The sequence below is a fragment of the Manis javanica genome, chromosome 2, assembly GCF_040802235.1.
Source record: "Manis javanica isolate MJ-LG chromosome 2, MJ_LKY, whole genome shotgun sequence".
Taxonomy (NCBI): domain Eukaryota; kingdom Metazoa; phylum Chordata; class Mammalia; order Pholidota; family Manidae; genus Manis; species Manis javanica.
In genome coordinates, this window is record NC_133157.1 from 131541676 (window position 1) to 131552234 (window position 10559).

At 40.7% G+C, this 10559-nt stretch overlaps 1 non-coding gene across 1 annotated transcript; it reads right to left on the reverse strand.

Moving 5' to 3' along the window:
• Positions 1-2778: 2778 nt before the first annotated feature.
• LOC118967779 (U6 spliceosomal RNA) lies at positions 2779-2880 on the reverse strand. Its single transcript, XR_005055008.2, has one exon. It is a non-coding gene; the product is annotated as a U6 spliceosomal RNA (small nuclear RNA).
• Between the last annotated feature and the right edge of the window lie 7679 nt (positions 2881-10559).

Below are 10559 nucleotides of genomic sequence, written 5' to 3' on the forward strand. Positions count from 1 at the left end.
CAGCTCATTTCTTGGAATTAAAGTTGGACATGGGATCTCCTTGTACCTGATCCCATTTGCTTAAAAAGGGGGAGGTGAATATTTTGTAACTGGAACATATAAAGAATAACTTTATCTTTATGGCTTTGAATAAAACAGTGCTTCTTAGCAGAGTAAAGTCAATTTAATTTAAAGTTATGAAAAAATTTAATTCAAAGTTTAAAATTTTCCTTTCAAGAAGAAATCATTTACAGAATGAAGGAATAAACGAAATCTAATGAGGTTTCCAATGTATTGGATATGACTTAAACAAGGTATTTCGTTGTCTAGCTAAGTGTTTGTGGTGCAAATCAGGGTACAGACTCAAGGATACTTAAAATAAATAACTGGTTATCTACAACCTGAAGGCCTGCAAAATTAAATTTGGACTTTCCCATAAATAAGCAGCAGGCTTTCCCACAAGAATCTGAATGTAGGTCTGTTCTGTGGCCATAAATGCCATAGTCCTGGTGCACTGGATGAAGATTTCACCATCAAGCTTCTTGTCTTTCTCACTGACACCAGGCACCAACAAGCAACTGTGCTGATTCCCACTGTCAGACCAGCAGATAAGGCTTAGGCACAAGATGCTGGCCCTGGCTGCTGTGGATCAATCTCAGTAAGTTAATGAGAAATGTTCTCAGTTCCTATGGCTCCTTTCACAATTATGGCTCCTTTCACAGTTATTACTAATGTACAGCTTCTAAAACGGTATGTATATTTTTAGTCTCCAGTAACAACATAATTAAAGGTTTTCAACCCATAATTTTCTATCTTGATGCACACAGATATTGTACAATATGAATTACTCGGTGCACAAGTGTCCAGCAGAATAGCCAGCAAACAATCGATTAGGCTTCAGACCCTGTGGAAAAAATGAAAGTAAATAAAACCTACCCCATGCTTATTTAGTCCAGTAGTGTTTGAAAGCACTGTTATATGCAATACATCATCCCATTATCGTCAGGACTTGTCAAAAGTTTGGCCAAGGCCATGCAGCCAGTAAGCTGCAAAGCACTTTGGATGGGATGACTTCTCCTGAAACTGCTGCTGCTGAATGTATCCACTGTGATGGGTTATCAAAGAGATTATATTTTTTTAGGAGGCAAGGATGAGACCTGGCATTGGCTGGGGAAATTTCCCTGTGCAGCAATAACACAGGATGAAGAGGTTCCCTTTCCACCACACAAGCTGTCAACAGCAAGTCGGCCCCTCCCAGCATTGCCACCTCTTTGATGCAACACACTTGAGTGAAAACAGCTTTACTGATGGATGCCATCAGTCAGCAAACTTTAGAAAACAAGGTCAAGTTCATCAATGAGACATGCATGCGCTTTAGGATGGAGGGATGCAGAAAGCTGGTGTTTTGCACCTAAGAGACTTGTGATTTGGCAGGACTTTAATTCCGTAAAAGCCCACATTTCCTCCAAATGGGCGGGCCAGACCACCATGTTGATTGTTCATGCGTATGTGTAGTTTCTTCCCATAATGAAGGATGTCATGCCAGCAGCAGGGAGGAGAGAGTCCAAAGGGCTGGATTGGTCGCCCCAAGCCAACCACCATAAGTCTGGGATGCTCCCTTGCACAGCCTGGGACTGAAGGATGTCACAGGAGGGCTTCTCCCATGCCAGGTCCTAGAAGAAGAGGGCAGGTGTCCAGGAACTGTGGCTGTCCTCCAGTGGTAACCCTGTGGGTACACAAGTGGCTCTGCTTACACTGTTATCCACTAGCAGTCATGAACATCTGGTCCAGAACTGGGAGGAGACTTGGGATCCGCATCCTGATTCCACATGGGCACCTTCCTGCCTAGAGATGGGCAAAAGCCACGTTCAGCCTCTGACAGATGGTGGTCCCTAGGGACTGAGCCGCTGCCAAGGCATCCCTCACATAAGGTATGAGATGCCCCCAAAGTCAAAAGTTTGGAGATGCAAAGAGCAGTACTGACAGAGAAGCTTCTGGAAACCAGCAGTGATATATAAACAATGGAAAGACAATCCTGAGGAAGGTTGTTTCCTCCTCTTCCTTTAAAGCTCCTCCAGTCCTTAGGGTGGCCCTACTCACTGCCACCATTGTTTACCTGGTGATGACAGCATAGCCACTTTTCTTTGTAATCTGCAGACCTGACTGTGGAGGGCATGGCTGCAGGGGATGTGAGCCCTCTATATGAATGCAGACCAAACGGGGTCCTTCCAGCCCCAGCAGCTGCTCTGAGCTCTGCATGGTATTGACCTCTACCCTGTTTCAGTAATGATACATGGGGGCTAGAGGGGGTGAGGGAGGGGAGCCTTCATCATCCAGGTATAGCAGCATCAATAAGAAGTAATGGGACCGGACACTCAGCCACCCCGTTTTCCCTAGAAGCCCTTATTTGGCACCCATGAGCCCAAAGCAGCTCCAGGGGACATGGCTATGTAGACCTCCCTTCGGGAACTCGGTATCTTATAATTCCTGATGCTATTAGTTAAAAAGAAATTACAGGTACAAAGATAAAAAGCATGTTCAATTTTTATTTTCTCCTCAAAAGTATCTCATAACTCAACTCAAATTTACTTACTCTTTGGGTATCTTTGCAATGTATAAATAGATGATGATAATATATATAGTATATAAGCATTTAATAATTATAATTACAATTAATTATAAATATGTCTGATATATTAATATAGTTGATTACAGATATAATTATGTAATATATGCATTACATTATATAATAGTTATATTATATATTATTGCATATTATTATATAGTGTATATGTTATGCTATATGATTTATGTATTATATATATATATATTTTTTTAGGAGCCATGCTAATCTTCTCTATATCATTCCAATTTTAGTATATGTACTGCTAAAGCAAGCACTATGTATTATATATATATATATATACATTATTTTTAATTTTTATTACAGTATGATTGATATACACTCTTATGAAGGTTTCACATGAAAAAACAATGTGGTTACTACATTTACCCATATTATCAAGTCCCCACTGGTACCCCAATGCAGTCATTGTCCATCAGTGCAGCAAGATGCCACAGATCCACTATGTGCCTTCTCTGTGCTACACTGTTCTCCACATGTTCCCCCACACCATGTGTACTAAACATAACACTCCTCAGTCCCCTTCTCCCTCCCTCCCAACCCACGCTCCCACACCCCTCCCCTTTGGTAACCACTAGTTCATTCTTAGAGTGTCTGAGTCTGCTGCTATTTTGTTCCTTCAGTTTTGCTTCATTGTTATACTCCACAAATGAGGGAAATCATTTGGCATTTGTCTTTCTCCACCTGGCTTATTTCACTGAGCATAATGTCCTCCAGCTCCATCCATGTTGTTGCAAATGGTAGGATTTGTTTCTTTCTTATGGATGAATAGTATTCCATTGTGTATATGTACCACATCTTCTTTAGCCATTCATCTACTGATGGACACTTAGGTTGCTTCCATATCTTGGTTATTGTAAAAAGTGCTTCAATAAACACAGGGGTGCATATGTCTTTTTGAATCTGAGAAGATGTATTCTTCGGGTAAGTTCCAAGGAGTGGGATTCTGGGGTCAAATGGTATTTCTATTTTTAGATTTTTGAGGAGCCTCCATATTGCTTTCCACAATGGTTGAACTAGCTTACATTCCCACCAGCAGTGTAGGAGGGTTCCCCTTTCTCCACATCCTTGCCAGCATTTTTGTTCTTAGTCTTTTTGATGCTGGCCATCCTTACTGATGTGAGGTGAGATCTCACTGTGGTTTTAATTTGCATTTCCCTAATGATTACTGATGTGGAGCATCTTTTCATGTGTCTGTTGGCCATCTGAATTTTTTCTTTGGAGAACTGTCTCTTCATGTCCTCTGCCCATTTGTTAATTGGGTTATTTGCTTTTTGGGTGTTGAGGCTTGTGAGTTCTTTATTTTGGATGTTAAATCCTTGTCGGATATGTCATTTACAAATATATTCTCCCATACTGTAGGATGCATTTTTGTTTTGTTGATGATGTCCTTTGCCGTACAAAACTTTTTAGTTTAATGTAGTTTCATGAGCTCATTTTTGCTTCTGTTTCCCTTTCTCGAGGAGATGGATTCAGGAAGAAGTTGCTCATGCTTATATTCAGGAGATGTTTGCCTATGTTGTCTTCTAAGAATTTTATGGTTTCATGACTTACATTCAAATCTTTAATCCATTTTGAGTTTACTTTTGTGTATGGGGTTAGACAATAATCCAGTTTCATTCTCTTGCATGTAGCTGTCCAGTTTTGCCAACACCAGCTGTTGAAGAGGCTGTCATTTCCCCATTGTATGTCCATGACTCCTTTATCATATATTAATTGACCATATATAGTTGGGTTTATATCAGGGCTCTCTAGTCTGTTCCATTGGTCTATGGGTCTGTTCTTGTGCCAGTACCAAATTGTCTTGATTACTATGGCTTTGTAGTAGAGCTTGAAGTTGAGGAGAGTAATTCCCCCTGCTTTATTCTTCCTTCTCAGGATTGCTTTGGCTATTTGAAGTCTTTTGTGGTTCCATATGAATTTTAGAATGATTTTCCCTAGTTCATTGAAGAATGCTGTTGGTATTTTGATAGGAATTGCATTGAATCTATAGATTGCTTTAGGCAGGATGGCCATTTTGAAAATATTAATTCTTCCTATCCATGAGCATGGGATGTGTTTCCATTTATTGGTATCTTCTTTAATTTCTCTCATGAGTGTCTTGTAGTTTTCAGAGTACAGGTCTTTCACTCCCTTGGTTAGGTTTATTCCTAGGTATTTTATTCTTTTTGATGCAATTGTGAATGAAATTGTTTTTCTGATTTCTTGCTCTGCTAGTTCATTGTTAGTGTATAGAAATGCCACAGATTTCTGTGTATTAATTTTGTATCCTGCTACTTTGCTGAATTCAGATATTATATCTAGTAGTTTTGGAGTGGATTCTTTAGGGTTTTTATGTACAATACCATGTCATCTGCAAACAGGGGCAGTTTGACTTCTTCCTTGCCAATCTGGATGCCTTTATTTCTTTGTGTTGTCTGATTGTCATGGCTAGGACCTCCAAACTATGTTGAATAGAAGTGAGCAGAGGGGGCATCTTTGTCTTGTTCCTGATCTTAAAGGAAAAGCTCTCAGCTTCTCTCTGTTAAGTAAAATGTTAGCTGTGGGTTTGTCATATATGGCCTTTATTATGTTGAGGTACTTGCCCTGTATACCCATTTTGTTGAGAGTTTTTATCATGAATGGATGTTGAATCTTGTCGAATGCTTTTTCAGCATCTATGGATATGGTCATGTAGTTTTGTCCTTCTTTTGTTGATGTGGTGGATGATGTTGATGGATTTTCAAATGTTGTACCATCCTTGCATCCCTGGCATAAATCCTACTTGGTCATGATGAATGATCTTTTTGATGTATTTTTGAATTTGGTTTGCTAATATTTTGTTGAGTATTTTTGCATCTATGTTCATCAGGGATATTGGTCTGTAATTTTCTTTTTTTGTGGTGTCTTTGCCTGGTTTTGGTATTAGAGTGATACTGGCCTCATAGAATGAGTTTGGGAGTATTCCTTCCTCTTCTATTTTTTGGAAAACTTTAAGGAGAATGGGTATTAGGTCATCATTAAATGTTTGATAAAAATCAGCAGTGAAGACATCTGGTCCAGGGGTTTTGTTCTTAGGTAGGTTTTTGATTACCAGTTCAATTTCATTGCTGGTAATTTTTCTGTTCTGATTTTTTGTTTCTTCCTTGGTCAGCCTTGGAAGGTTGTATTTTTCTAGAATGTTGTCCATTTCTTCTAGGTTATCCAGTTTGTTAGCATATAATTTTTCATAGTATTCTCTAATAATTCCTCATATTTCTGTGGTGTCCGTAGTGATTTTTCCTTTCTCATTTCTGATTCTGTTTATGTGAGTAGATGCTCTTTTTTTCTTGATAAGTCTGTCTGGGGGTTTATCTATTTTGTTTATTTTCTCAAAGAACCACCTCTTGCTTTCATTGGTTCTTTCGATTGTTTTATTCTTCTCAATTTTACTTATTTCTGCTCTAATCTTTACTAATCTAGACTTTGGGTCTCATTTGTTGTTCTTTTTCTAGTTTCATTAATTGTGAGTTTAGACTGCTTATATGGGACTGTTCTTTCTTGAGGTAGGCCTGTATTGCGATATACTTTCCTCTTAGCACAGCCTTGGCTGCATCCCATGGATTTTGCTGTGTTGAATTATTGTTGTCATTTGTCTCCATATATTGCTTGATCTCTGTTTTTATTTGATCATTGATCCATTGGTTATTTAGGAGCATGTTGTGAAGCCTCCATGTGTTTGTGGGATTTTTCATTTTCTTTGGATAATTTATTTCTAGTTTCATACCTTTGTGGTCTGAGTAACTGGTTGGTACAATTTCAATCTTTTTTAATTTACTGAGGCTCTTTTTGTGGCCTAGTGTATGATCTATTCTTGAAAATGTTCCATGTGCACTTGAGAAGAATGTGTAGTCTGTTGCCTTTGGGTGTAGAGTTCTGTAGATGTCTGCTAGGTCCATCTGTTCTATTGCATTGTTCAGTGTCTCTGTCTCCTTATTTATCTTCTGTCTGGTTGATCTGTCCTTCAGAGTGAGTGGAGTATTAAAATCACCTAGAATTAATGCATTACATTCTATTTCCCCTTTTAATTATGTTAGTATTTGTTTCACATGTGTGGGTGCTCCTGTGTTGGGAGCATACGTATTTATAATGGCTATATCTTCTTGTTGGATTGACCCCTTTATCATTATTTAATGTCCTTCTTTGGCTCTTGTGACTTTCTTTGTTTTGAAGTCTATTTTGTCTGATACAAGTACTGCAACTCCTGCTTTTTCTCTCTGTTAGTTGCATAAAATATCTTTTTCCATCCCTTCACTTTTAGTCTGTGTATGTCTTTGGGTTTAAAGTGAGTCTCCTGCCAGCAGCATATAGATGGGTCTTGTTTTTTATCTATTTATTGACTCTGTGTCTTTTGATTGGTGCATTCAGTCCATTTACATTTAGGGTGATTATCGATAGGTATGTACTTATTGCCATTTCAGGTTTTAGATTCATGGTTACCAAAGGTTCCAGATTACTTTCCTTACTGTCTAAGAGTCTAACTTAACTCACTTAGTATGCTGTTACAAACACAATCTAAAGGTTCTTTTCTATTTCTCCTCCTTTTTCTTCCTCCTTCATTCTTTATATATTAGGTATCAAATTCTGTACTTTTGTCTATCCCTTGATTGGCTTTGGGGATAGTCAATTTAATTTTGCATTTGTCTCACAATCAGCTGCTCCACCCTCCCTACCATGGTTTTACTACCTCTGGTGACAGCTATCCAACCCTAGGAACACTTTCATCTATAGAAGTCCCTCCAAAATAGACTGCAGAGATGGTTTGTGGGAGGTAAATTCTCTCAGCTTTTGCTTATCTGGAAATTGTTTAATCTCTCCTTCAAATTTAAATGATAATCTTGCCAGATAAAGTAATCTTGGTTCCAGGCCCTTCTGCTTCATTGCATTAAATACATCATGCCACTCCCTTCTAGCCTGTAAGGTTTTTGCTGGGAAGAATGATGTTAGCCTGATGTGCTTTCCTTTGTATGTGATCTTATTTCTTTCTCTGGCTGCTTTTAATAGTCTGTCCTTATCCTTGATCTTTGCCAATTTTATTGCTATATGTCTTGGTGTTGTCTTCCTTGGGTCCCTTGTGTTGGGAGATTGGTGGATCTCCATGGCCTCAGAGACTATCTCCTTCCCCAGATTGGGGAAGTTTTCAGCAATTACTTCCTCAAAGATATTTTCTATCCCTTTCTTTCTCTCTTCCTCTTCTGGTATCCCTATAATGTGAACATTGTTCTGTTTAGATTGGTCACACAGTTCTCTCAATATTATTTCATTCTTAGAGATCCTTTTTTTCTCTCTGTGCCTCAGCTTCTTTGTATTCTTCTTCTCTTGTTTCTATTTCATTATCATCTCCTCCACCATATCCAACCTGCTTTTAATACCCTCCATCATGCTCTTCAACGATTGGATCTCCGACTGGAATTCATTCCTGAGTTCTTGGATATCTTTTCGTACCTCCATTAGCATGTTGATGACTTTTATTTTGAACTCTCTTTCAGGAAGAGTCATAAGGTCCATGTCATTTAAATCTTTCTCTGGAGTTATATTAATTTTACTCTGGACCAGGTTCCTTTGGCTTTTCATATTTGTATATGGTGCCCTCTAGTGTTCAGAAGCTCTACTCTCTGGATCTGCTCACCTCCTGAAGCAATGTCAGGGGTCACAGGGGAGCAGTATTGGTGCTTGGGGAGGGAGGAAAGAGCTGTTTCCTGCTTCCCAGCTGCTATACCTGTCTCCACTGCCTGAACCAGTCGGCCGAGCTCACAGGTATAAGCTTTTGTCCCAGAGCAGCCAGATATGGATCCCTGCTTTCCATAAGTGGCTGGAATCTCAGTCTCTCCAGGAATTCTGCCTGTATTAGCTTTCAAACCCTGTAATCATGCAAGTATCATGAAAGCACCATGAAATGTAGGTTTGGCTCCCAGAGCAGATCTCCAGAGCTAGGTATTCAGCAGTCCTAGGACTTCCACTCCCTCCCTGTTCTGTTTCTCTTCCTCCTACTGGTGAGCTGGGATGGGGGAAGGGCTTGGATCCTGCCAGGTCACAACTTTGGTATGTTGCCCTGTTCCATAAGGTCTGCTCTTTTCTCCAGGTGTATGCAGTCTGGCGCAGTCCTCTTTCCTGTTGCTCTCTCAGGATTAGTTGCACCAACTATATTTTCGAATTGTCTGTGGTTTTAGGAGGAAGCAAGCCTCTGTCTCACCTCTCTTGCTGCCATCTTTAACCCATCTCCATGCAGTTTTTTTACTTCATAAGGCTCAGTTTCTTCATATGGCTGGTAAGTTAGTGCTGGTCATTGCAGATCTTCACCAAGTGAGTCCCTCTGTAGGCTGCTTGAGTGTCCTCACAACATGGCAGCTGCCTCCCTAGTGTCCTTTCTTTTCCTCTTTCCTAACAGTATTCAGTACTGAGAATTTACAAGTAACTGCCACTCTGATCCTTTTCCTTGCTTCTGTCAGTCTGAATTTCTAGGGCTTCCCATCAAAAGTATCCTGATTCCCACACTCTGGATTCAGTCTCACGTGACAACTGCAGCAGCACTAGGTTTATTGCACCCGCTACTCCCACCTTCTGTCAAGGCCCCCTATGTATTATATTTTATTTGGATAATATCAGCATACAAATACTAATTATAACAATGTCTGTGATTGTGTTGTCATATATTCCATATAACTTATGTATTATACCTTCTAATAATATACACTATATGTCTACTGTAATATAACTTACATGTGACATGTCACATGATAGTATACACTGCATGTTATAGTCACAGTATGTGTCATTACCTTCCACGCTGATAGAACATATCAGGCAGCCATCACCTCACAAGTGGGTGGCTGCCTGTCCCTGTGAGGCTGCTGGCCCCATCCTGCCACAGGAAGCCCCTCTCCTCCTGGCCAGCCTTGTTAGCTGCTCCCCACCCCCCCATTTAGGGCCCTCCCTATACCCACAGCTGCTCAGCCCAGCCCAGCCTACCTCGTGGGGTCATGTGTCTGAGGGATCTGCAGCCTCAACCCAAAGCAGGGTCAGCTTCATACAGGAAATCTGGTTTCATTTGTTAAATTATCATCAGCCAACCTCTTTCCCATAATGTCTCCACATCTCCACTTTTCCCACCTTAATACACTCATTAGATGGGAGATGGAAGGCAGAAGTGACAGCCAGGAAAACCAGCTCAGTGGCAGGGTCCGGTTGAGTCTGTGGTTCTGCATCTGCCTTGTCTCACTGCCCGTCAGCCTACATGGGAGGGTCACAGAAGCCACTGTGTAGATGACAGGCTCCAAGGCACCTCCATAGTTTGCCCTGCAGAAGGGTTTTACCTTTAATAAAACACCAAGCTGAGCCTTTTCTCTGCCAGGAGGGACAAAGGCTGTGACCTGAAGCATCTAAGCTTAGTGTCCGAATCTCTTGTTCTGCTCACACATGTGTCTCCAAATCCCTACCCGAGGTACTGAACTTATTTGAGCAAGAGAACCTACCATGGAAACAAATGCTTCTCCCGACATTGTTCCTGAGGAACACAGCAGGTGGAGGAGAGGCGTCCAGGTTAGCTCTATGGCATGCGAGCAGAACCTCAGAGGAAGACAGCTATAAAAATAACAGCTAGAGTTCCCCTCTTCATCTAAACTTCGCTAACAGGCTGCTAAAATTTCATCCAAGTGATTGACATATTTTCAAAAATTATATTTCTCAGCCTTGTGGGAGGCCCCAACTGAGAAAACAGTATGTGGGCAGCTTTGAAATAAAGCCTTAGACTAGACAGGAGCATTCTGGCTGCCCCAGGAACACACAGCCCCTGCTAAGAAGTGTAATTTCCTGTCTGTGCTCTCCTGTCTCACCCAAAGTCCCTGGGACAGCCCAGGGTGTAAGGGTGAAGCTGCCAGTGCCCTGGGGCCTCCTTCCTTGTGATCTGACTGTGCTTCTC